Genomic DNA, 11,102 nt, shown 5'->3' on the forward strand with positions numbered 1-11,102 from the left:
GTGAAATTGATATTTTCTGGTATTATTTCTGATTATTTGATAAGATGCATGTTCTTTAGCGGATCAAGCTGGCTAAGGCTGTAGCAGAGGGGATCGTTTTATTGAAGCCTTCTTGCGCCGTCATGATCGGTGATCAGTGAAACTTGGTCCGGTGTGACCCGGCTATCACGTTCTAGATAACCAGCCGTGTAATCTAGATCTACTCCCTCGCCGCAAATGACCAAATTATTTGCCGCGGCACACTTGCGCAGCGCGCATCATAACACCTGATTTCAATCTCAACATCACACCATCCTAACCCTCTTGCTCCTTATATTCTCCATATCATCATCCTATCTTATCATCCACCTCCTTCATCCAATACGTGTATTATCTCAAAGAGCACCAAAACACCACATATGTAAAATCTCTGTAGATTGATTTCATGGCGAGCCGAGAAATGTCGCATTTGTCAAAAGATTCGAGATGATTTCTCTGCCTATACCAACTTGAAACTGAAAAACAATATTTAGGATTAATCGAATCAGGGAAAATGTGTCAGAGGATTGTCATGGATGAAAATCAGATATTACTACTCCAGTTTACTAGTCACGCTCTTAATATCTTCCAGTTTGGAAGAATTCTGCCTCATTTGAACGTGACTTTCATTCATTACAATCTGGTTTGTCTATGTTTGGGAAACATCGCTTCTCAAAATGCTTAGTTTTCAAATTCCATTTTTGGCATTTCTTCGAAATGATCACGATTCCAACCAGTTTGCTTCACAGTAACCATTCAATTTGACATTTTGTCTTCACTATGACTGAGACGGTAGGGCTCAATGAATGAGTAACGGGGAAATCCATTACGCATGAATGATAATAAATGACTAATAATTGATCAACTCGTCACCTCCAAAGACTGGCACTCCATTCAAAACGATTTTACTTCGAATGCCAGACCCCTGAAAAAGACCATTTCAAATATCAGATTTCAAAATGTTTTCTTAGCTGTACATGATACAAAAGATATATGATTGACAGGTCAAGTGTGACAATTATAATAAAAGGCGTTTGTTATGTGATAACAATGACGCACATAATAATTCGTCTTTTCATAAAAGTGTTAGTCGGCTAACCACTGAAACACGTTCAGTTGAAGGCAAAAGTACACTTTCTTTGTATTATTATATACAATGCAAGTTGCTCAGGTCGACGGTGGCAGTAATCATCAGAATAAAGTATTTATTATTCTCAAGCTTAAAAAAAAACTGCTGCCTCATCTTATATCGTTGTTATTTGACACTTGTTAGAAATCATAAATCACATTTGAGTTCGTTAATATTGTATACATCTATTAACAAGTCTTTGATCATGTCATAGGGGGTCCCTCTGACTGGCTATCAATAAAAAAAAAGTAATAAAAAAAGAAAGATAATCGGATAATGGTGTACTATGATGTGAACATAGGTTGGGCACGTTAAATAATTAAACCTCCTTTAAAATATTCATAATTATATTTGCCCCAATTTAATTCAATACCGGTCTTGACTGGATGGGGGGTAATGTCCGCCCTCTATTTTTGTGTCAACAAATTGAACATGGTCTTTGTTCGTCACCCCCTTTCTCCAATCTTTTACATGGAAAAGGGGTCACTTTTTTACTCTGGCACTTGACGGCGTATTGCTCATTTGACGTTCTAGGGAGGTAAAGAGAGATGGAGTCTCTACAGACAGCACTATAATGGACAGAATTAACGATATCAATCGGTGCATTCAATTTCAAAAGACGATTATCAAATATGTGTTTTAGTCGTTATTTTCTCCCATTCGTTTCCCCCGGGACACTCTTTATACACGATAGTAATATGCCTATTTCTTTGTGTTGTATAAAGGTGTTGGTGGCTTGATGGCTGCTGTGACTTTACTTAACGAAATCAGTCATATGTCAATATTTCACCGGCTGTTTTGTAAGCGTGTTCTAATTTCATGTGGAATATTCCAAGTGCTATGACCTAGACTATTTGTCGATCATTGAGAATGTATGAAAGAGAGATTGAAACGAAGCGGGGGACCCCCCTCAATTCAGTTCCAAGTTCTTGGTCTTCTCTTTGAGACAGGCCTGTCCCTGTGGAGAAGTGAGTGGCCCCTGTCTGGGTTAGGTGAGGGTGTTGGTAGCTGAAGAGAAAGAACCACGCTGTTTGATTTTCAGCTTTGAATAGGGTTGATCATTTGGGAGAAAGCAGGATTTAAGAAGTTCTAGTTTAGGTTGGCCCGGTAGGGTGAGATGGGGGTGGGGTCATGTGGGGAGCACCGAGGGTCTTGTGTAAACCCCCACAGGAGTCTTATGTTTACTCTCTAACCTATCAACCGAGAGAGAAGCTGGGGACAATCCATTCAGACCTACCCAATGTTTCCTGTTTATTATAGGGATTGGGGGTAGCCACAGAGCAAAACTCTTTTCATAGCGGGGTCGACGCCCTCTCTCTCAAAGGATGCATACCATTAAATTGCCCAAATTTATGTTTCTTCACCAAACTAACCCGCAATTGTTCCAGCCAGCGCCCCGGTGTAACCGATTGCCTAGCCCGGGACCACGGTGATCGTTAAGGGGTCCAAGAGGCAAATGGGGAGCTAGACGCTCTCCTATTAGTAACAAGGAGTTACTCACACTTGACTACGTGTTTTGTCGTACATCCCGCCAGGGAGAAACGAATACTCGGCGACCCGACACATTTTTGTTTGGTTTTTGTCATTAGATCCCCGGCAGGTGAATAATGGCTTCACCTGTCTATCAAATCTACACCTCTTATTTGCATACACACGTGTAAACATTCGATTAATCTTCGCGTGGTTTTTATACCCCCTTCTCTCTTTCTCTCTTTCTATTCTCCTCCTCCTTTCTCTCTAACCGTCTACCAACGTACTTCAACTTGGCATTCAAAAGAAATCAAGTGGAGCGAGAATCGTGCCCCAACAATCGGCCATCAATCTTTGGGCCCTTCCCATTGAAGTAAAAAGCGAGCAGATATGCGACAAATTACCCTCCTCACCACTTGAGGAATATCAAAAGCGTATTATTGTAAGGTGTGTGAGTACGAAAAGCTAACATATATAAACTGGTACAGCGGAAACAGAGGGCAAACAATAATAAAACTCAAGTAGCGATGTACAGAAATTGCCTCAAAGTGTCTGACAATAGGACCCAAACCGCATTCTCCTTCGAAATAACATTCAACTCATTAGAAATGGTGGTGAACTGGTGTGATTGACTGCCTAAATTCATTGTCAGACGTATCAATTGAAGAGAGAAGAAAATAAGATGGTGAGATAGATGGAAATAGAGAAGAATGGAAAGAGAAAAGGTGGTTGGTTAATGCTGCATGGTTAATAGAACAATGAAAAGAAATATATGGAAAGAGACTGAAAGAGAAAATAATGAAGCGGTACAAAATGACAGACAACTATCCGGAAAGGGTAATGATGATATATATCACCTTTTTCATGATTCATAGCTATTATTTTCTTTGTATTTACAGAGAATTATTGGCTTCCGCCTCTGAGGTTTTCATTGTGATATATTACTGAATTAATTTGTTGATGCTCGGGTTTTATAATGGCCTTTAGAGGGATATATCATTATTCTATTTCCTACATGATCGCAGAATAATAACATAAAAACACACGTTATACGGAAATCACAATAATGAAACCACAATCTCGCCTTTCTATTGCGGATTAGAAAAATATTGGATCATTCAGATTTTTAAAAAGTTGATAATTATGTGGTAAAAGATTTGGTTCTGCTTTGTGATATTATAAAGAAATAAATCTGTATCACTTTCTGTTTGGTACACTTTTCACGACACAGCTGTTCAGGGAGATACAATGTTAAAAATAATTTATTTCTTAAGAATTTACTTGGCTTTATTGAATTCATGTGTTCAAATCCTACACTAAAAACATATCAGTCAAAAATGACTAGTTAATAGGGTCAGCTGGGGGCAGCTGTTTCTCTCGTCGCATTTAACTATTTTCTAGACGTATTTTACTAGAACAGAGTTATTTCTGACGAGAAAATATGTCAGAAACGCGACTAGACATATCAGTTGCACCCAACTGACTACTGGTCTAGTCAATTTGACTGATTCGTTTTAAGAGTGTAACGATCTATTCAGTCAGAATTTATGAATTCTTTATTAATAAAACGTATTCTATCTTCTCGTTTCTTTTATTTGCATCTACAGAATGCAACAGCAGCAACAGCAAGCACTGCAGAACTCGAGCGTGTCAAACTCGGCCCACTCGCCGCCGCTGGCCGAGGGAGCAACGTGCTTACTCAGTCCAAACCCCGATAGCCCTTCACCGCGATCATTAGCCGACTCGCCACCGCTCGATTCCCCGCCTCCACCGGGCTACCACGACGATGACGATGACGACGATGTCCACCATCGCTGAATTAATCAGCTGAAAGCTGAATTCATCAATGGAAAGAACATTTATTTACCCTTACCTCTTCGACTTTCTTGTGCGTGCCATTGCGTCAGGTTATGAGGTAAAGTGGTAGAAGACAGAAGTAACTGAAATCTACAGTAGATGCCGAATTGCTGAGGGGCATGAATCTTTGACAGCTTTGTATATAGGAGATACAACATTTTATATTCCAAAGGATAAATGAAGCTAGGACAATCTATGGCGACTTTTATGTATTTACAATCATCATGCAACTCATCAAGATAAAATACTATTTTCTTCATGTTTTTCATCATCAGATTATTAGGACACAAGGGTACAGATTTTGAATTGTGGCCTGTTGTGTACGATTGATATTTATCACAGTTATATTATTCTGTGATTGGTGGTTTATATGAATATTTCACAATTTTATTTGAAAAAAGGAACACCTACTGTCTAAATCATACACAATTTACGTTCGCTTGTTTTCACAGCGGGCAGAGGAAAAATTCTACAATCCTAGTATTAAATCGACGATCACTTTTAATTAATATTCATGAAGCACCCCACCTACGGGCAATCGTCTTCTACAGTTACCCACCCTTGTTTCTCCATTCTATCCAGACCCTCTTGATGAATATTATAAATATTCACGCTCTCTTTGCTGTGTGTTCATAAGCTTCTTGTGTCTCAATCAAGCTTCTAGAAGTGGGCTATAAGCCTGTTATTTTTGTCATGATTGTCCTCTTTTGACGCGGGGGGAGAGATTGAGGGAAGGGGGGGGGGGGTAAAGGGATATCATGTGCCCCTCAGCCTCTCTCCTTATCCTCCCACTCTCCTGTTTTCAAATACTACATCGTAATTTAATATAGTCATATCTTGCCCATTGTAAGATTATATCATGTACCATCATGCCATTTTCATTGCATATTATTGTATTAAATGGGATTATCGTTTCTGCATTTAAAATCCAATGACCTTAATGGATAGAATACTAATTGACACACTCACTTGTTAGATTTTTTGATAGGATTAATCACCTACAACCTGATGCTCCTGTTGTAATGAAAAGGGAATTATTGCTTTCATCTAGGTGTAATACAAATAGGGAAATACATACTTATTTATAACAATGAATGTATGGAATCCAATCTGTGTTTGAATTGTGATTTATGTCATAGAAGGTGATGGAACAAGGTCTGGGGAAATGAATCGTTGGCAATTTGTTGAATTGCTTTTGTTTCTTTTCATCCTTGATCGGTTGTTCATCAATCAGTGCCAACTTTGTAGAAAGCTCGAAACTCCAGCCCGATTTGTCTTCAAGATAATGAGGTATTACTGTTTTCTTCTTTTTTAACAAAAAATAAATTAAAATGCGATATATTTTTAACGATTTAGGCAACTAAATCGTGTAAACGTAATCATAGACCCAAATTAGCTTCGTGTGATGGAACATGGGTTCCAAGACAATGATGGAAGCTGTTTGTTATAATTGCGGTTATGTAACAAAAACATAAAATAATTTAAGGAGATTTAATCATCATTTACTTGTAAATGAATATCGTCGGGACAATAATGATTTTTATTGCATTTTTTTTTAGTTCGCTCATTATTCTAGTTGACAAATGAAAGCTAATTTGGTATTTTCATTTTACTTCCTAAGCATGGTCATGTTGGTCGCCCAAAGGAATCTAAACATGGTTATTTGAATCAATGAACAAACTCCCAACGCGAAGTGGTTGTGATGTTTCTATCTATTTTATTAACCATATTAACCCTTATTAAAACACAAGAAATGATTATGATTACTCGGATGTATATGCATCATTTCACGAATGTGCGAAATATGATTTCAACAGAAAAACGACACCGCAAATTAGTGGTAATCAAAAGATTATTACGAAGCCAAAGCATATAGGGCAAACCATTAACCTCACAAGATCTGTAATTCATATAAATCCCAAAAGTGATATAATAGAATGCATGGTCTAGTTTGCAACTCACCTCCAATGTATGCACTCTATTTCAAAGACAATGGCGTCGTTTATTCCACCAAGTGGAACCCCTAACCCCATTAGGATGAGATTTGTAAACATTCTAAACCGAGATGACTTGCTATCCGAGTGTAACCTTTCCGATATTGATGGGCGAGTTGAAACCGCGTGTCAAGACTCTGTCCAATACGGCGACATTTTACACGCAGATGTCGTACTTATGGCGCCATTTATGTATCGTCTGCACTGCGATGAAGGGTCTTGTGTATGCTTTCTATTGCACCGTTCACGATGCTTTTTTTTGTCTGACATATTTTCATTAGACAATGAAATACCGACCATACTGACTCGATTAACAGGTGTCTTAACAGTAAAGCCAAGGTTAAGTTTATTTATGTGGAGTCTTCTTCATGCGCCATTCTTTGAATTTGTAACATTTTGTGTCAGTTACCTCCGCTCTGAAAGTGGTCACTCCACTGAATATACTTATTTTCAAGACATCACGAGGTAAAAAAGTATAATATTGAATTAATATGTATTGGTTTAGTGCAATTTGTTAAACAATGCCAAACGGCGGGATCGCCACATACCATGCATGGCAATCACTTTCTGTGATTGTTTTGGGGGAAAAATAGTGATTTCCTAAATATATCTATGTTATCGTGGGCATTTTATGCACCTAGTTGTAAAGATGTCACGAGGAGAAAACAACAAATCTCGTTAGATATCATTGTTGCTGTAAAAACGATTCTTCATATTATTGTACAGGATGTATGCGATGAACAGTATCAACATTGTGTTGAAAATTCTAAATAATTATTGCCAATATGACAATGAAACACATGTGTTTGGAATGGTTTGTTCTGGTTTGTAAAAAAATAACACGAGATACTGTAAGATTTTGAAGAGAGTAGAGGAGAACGAATTTGGAGAGAAAGAGAAACAGTGCAAAGGCATGTTTATATTCAAAGTCGTCGGTTGAATGAGAAAGAGAAGGGGAGGGGGTTAAGAGAGGGGGGTGTCCGTGTGAGTTTGGGGATGTTTGTTAGATAAATCATTCAAAACGCGAAGAGGGAGAAAGAGAAAGAGAGAGATAATGGGAGTGGAAACCTTCTCTCTATGAATGTGTGTGCGTGTGTGTGAGAGTGAGGGTAAGAGAGCCTGAGAAAGAGGGGGAGAGATGGAGGGGAAGGGGGGGGGCAAGAATCGCATTCAATCACTACAAAATTAGAAATGTGTATATGCTGAGGCATCAAGAAGTGCCCCAAGATATATATGTTTTCATTCAAAGAAATGAAAAATCAAAAGTATCACGAGACTTTTCACCATCAAGCTCTTTGTAAAATAGATACTTGTGATTTCTCAAACAAAATGGAATATGAATTGCCGAATTTGAGAAAAATGCAATATGACAGTTATTAAAACCTTCATTTTCTTTTTGAAAAAAAAATCGATTTACTTGGTAGCGACAAAATTTGAGTTTGAGTAAGCTTATATGCCGAGAGATTCATTTTATTTTTCATATTCTAGTCATTCGTAAGTTGTGTGTATTTTTACTTCTGTTTTTTTTTTTTTTTTTTTTTTTTACTTCAGCTAACGTTTCCACGTTATATATATTTAAAAAATAATGTACATGTAAAGATACGGAGGCGTAAAAAATACCCCTGGGACCTGTTGCATTAAAATTTTGCCAAAAAATATCTGGCAAATAAACAAAAACTGTGGCAAACAAAATTGCCATTGAAAATAACACATTAAAAAACTCTGGCAAAAAAATTGCCAGAAATTTTTATGGCAAAAGTTTTATGCAACGGGCCCCTGGAGTTAGAACAAACAAAACGTGTTTTAAGCATGTTAAAAGTTTTTAGTAATCAGAATTCGTTAAGACGATAGCATAAATAATAGGCATGATGGGTGTTACACTAAAACCATCTTTTTAAAAAGGGTGTAATGAATACTTCGTGTGTCCTTTGTGAACATCGAAGGTGTAGAAGTAACACCACAGTGTTTTGCAATGCACGTGCTTGTGTCTCCTCGAAGGTTTATGGCCAAACTGAATCCTAGGTATATGTCTTGGGAATCTCTACACGATCAGCACAGCATGTTATCTCGTTAAGGGTACAAAGATTTCCTGCCAATTCCCCCGATCTCTCAACCTCCGTTTTCTTTTCCATTCAATACACTTTTCAACGAAATAAAGAAGAAATGAAAAAGAAATGTCGAAATGCTTGATCACAAAAGGTCATAATAATAGGTCTTTTGAAATAACCTCTCGCGTCGGGGTGCCTGAGGTTTACTTTAAAGGTACCACTCACATGTCCAAGATTCAGGAAGATATATTGTGTTTATTTGGCCTATATACCATCGCCAATCTCAGCATCTATCATAGTTCATAATTAGTCATCGCACAAAGAATATCTATCATGACTAAACATCCTGAAAATAGAAAGTTTACTGGATCTTAGATTTGGCACGCTAATCACACTTTTTTTTCAGCTGACGAACTTTACAATTTTAGGGCATAACTTTTGAATAACGAGACGATAAAAGTTGTGGTTAATGATTTCAGTATTCGGTATCACCCTAAACGAACCACCTCTTTGTAATTTATCATTACTATTTTGAGCATTTGCAGTTTGTTTTTCCAAATTATAGTGTGTTTATGAATGTAATTATTATTTTGTTCTTATGATAATGGTATTTCTAATTAAATAACGCAATAATAATGGGCCTAATTATGTAGGGATATTGTATTATCAATAAACCGACCGTACCTGTAATATAGACGCCAAAGCATTTCGAGAAAAAAAATTCCCCTGACAATCTCTTTATTCACGTGGAACGAGTGGAGCAAACTGTGGATGAAACTCTTAGCACAAGGCATGGAGTAAGATTCGAACCTATGACCCTTCGATTGAAAGACAAGCGTCAAAAACCAATAAACCCTGACCATGAAGACGCCTACACTCATCCCACGTTTCCTTGTTTTTATTCCTTAAATTATTCGGTATCACCCTAAACGATGGTTGCTCTAATGACAATGAAAGATTTAAAGATTCACCGGATTTGATTGTTAATGACCTTCTATTTTCTCCAATATGACTGTATGGAACAACCTAATCATGCTAATTAGACCCTTTCTCTTCATATCCATGAATACCCCAAATTATAAGCAACTGGGATAACAGGAACCCAAAAGGGACACGCGCTCTCTTGCTAATACAGGCAGATGTTTATGACAATAACTTCTTTAATTATTCTTTCATTTTAATTTCCTACTTAGGATATATACATAACCACCCCCTCCTAAAGGGTATATGCATTGCTTTTATATGAAGATTACTGTGATTAATGCCTGTAATTAAACTTGAGAAGCCAAACAAGAAAATTTACAAACACGGCCATTTGACTCAAGAGAAGCTTAAATAACCATGACAAAACAATACTTCTATGGTTTCTCTGCCATCTGCACTAAGATATATGTTAAACTCTATTTGATTTACTTGTATAATCATTACCATCACAGGAAGGGAAAATCCAAAAGTATTGAAAATCCCTTTCCGTTTATCGATTCAAATAAATAAATAAATCAATCAAATATATTTATTACGTCATGTTGCTTGTTCGATAAACATAATTCATTGTGTGATGCTCTGAATTGAAGAATTTTAGAACAAACTTATAGATGAACGAACAAAAATATTGTAATATAATGGAGGATGAACATTAGATATGTGGGGTGTTACACACAAAGACATAAAATCGATATCTACAATTTATTTCTTTTTTTTTTGTTTATGGTTACCAGGACTTACAGTTACATTTAATCATGTTAATCATGCAATTTATTATATGAAACAAAAAAAGAGATAGATAGATAGATATATTGAGGGAGGGAGGGATAGAGAGAAAAGGATCGAGGGGGGGGGGAGATTGAGAGAGAGAGAGAGAGAGAGGTGGAGGGGGTGGGTAGAATATATATCTTCCAAATATATAATGACTTGGTTTCGACAGGTATCCATCCAATTGCTATTGTATACATGTCTCTGATAAAAAAGAGCAGTAGCTCCTCGACTTGTATTTCCTTCCTATGGTTTTTCACGTTGGTGAAATATATGAATATAATAAAATACACTGGACGCTGCTTTATGATCTCTTCAGATGGCTGGAAAAGTTGAGTTTTTCTTTAAAAAACATAACGATAATTTTATCACAACTAAAACCGTAATAATGGGAAGGCGTCATCAATAATCATACTATTATAAATGATGATCATACAAAAAAGTGCTTACATATATATATATATATATATCAATTAACGCCTACATGTACTTCATTTTCACTTAAATCCACTTTAACAAATTTCATACTTCCCCCACCCCTCCTCAGATGGCAGACGAAATGTCATTTGTCATTTGACATTGATTCCAAATTATGATCTAATCACCGAGGTTTTCTTTTCTCCTTTCTTTCTGTCATTCTTTCCACCACTCCGGGGCATAGTTGTCCTCTATCCTTCCCTCATCCATCGCTTATATAGGAACAAGAACACTTGTAAAATAAATCCGCTGGATTGATACATGTATCTGTTTTCTCTCAAACTCTTCCGAATAAAGAGCCCCTTCTCCTTTTCTCAAACTCACACGTCATTTCTGTTTTCTACCCAATTTCACTTC

Source organism: Lytechinus pictus, chromosome 7, assembly GCF_037042905.1.
Source record: "Lytechinus pictus isolate F3 Inbred chromosome 7, Lp3.0, whole genome shotgun sequence".
NCBI lineage: Eukaryota > Metazoa > Echinodermata > Echinoidea > Temnopleuroida > Toxopneustidae > Lytechinus > Lytechinus pictus.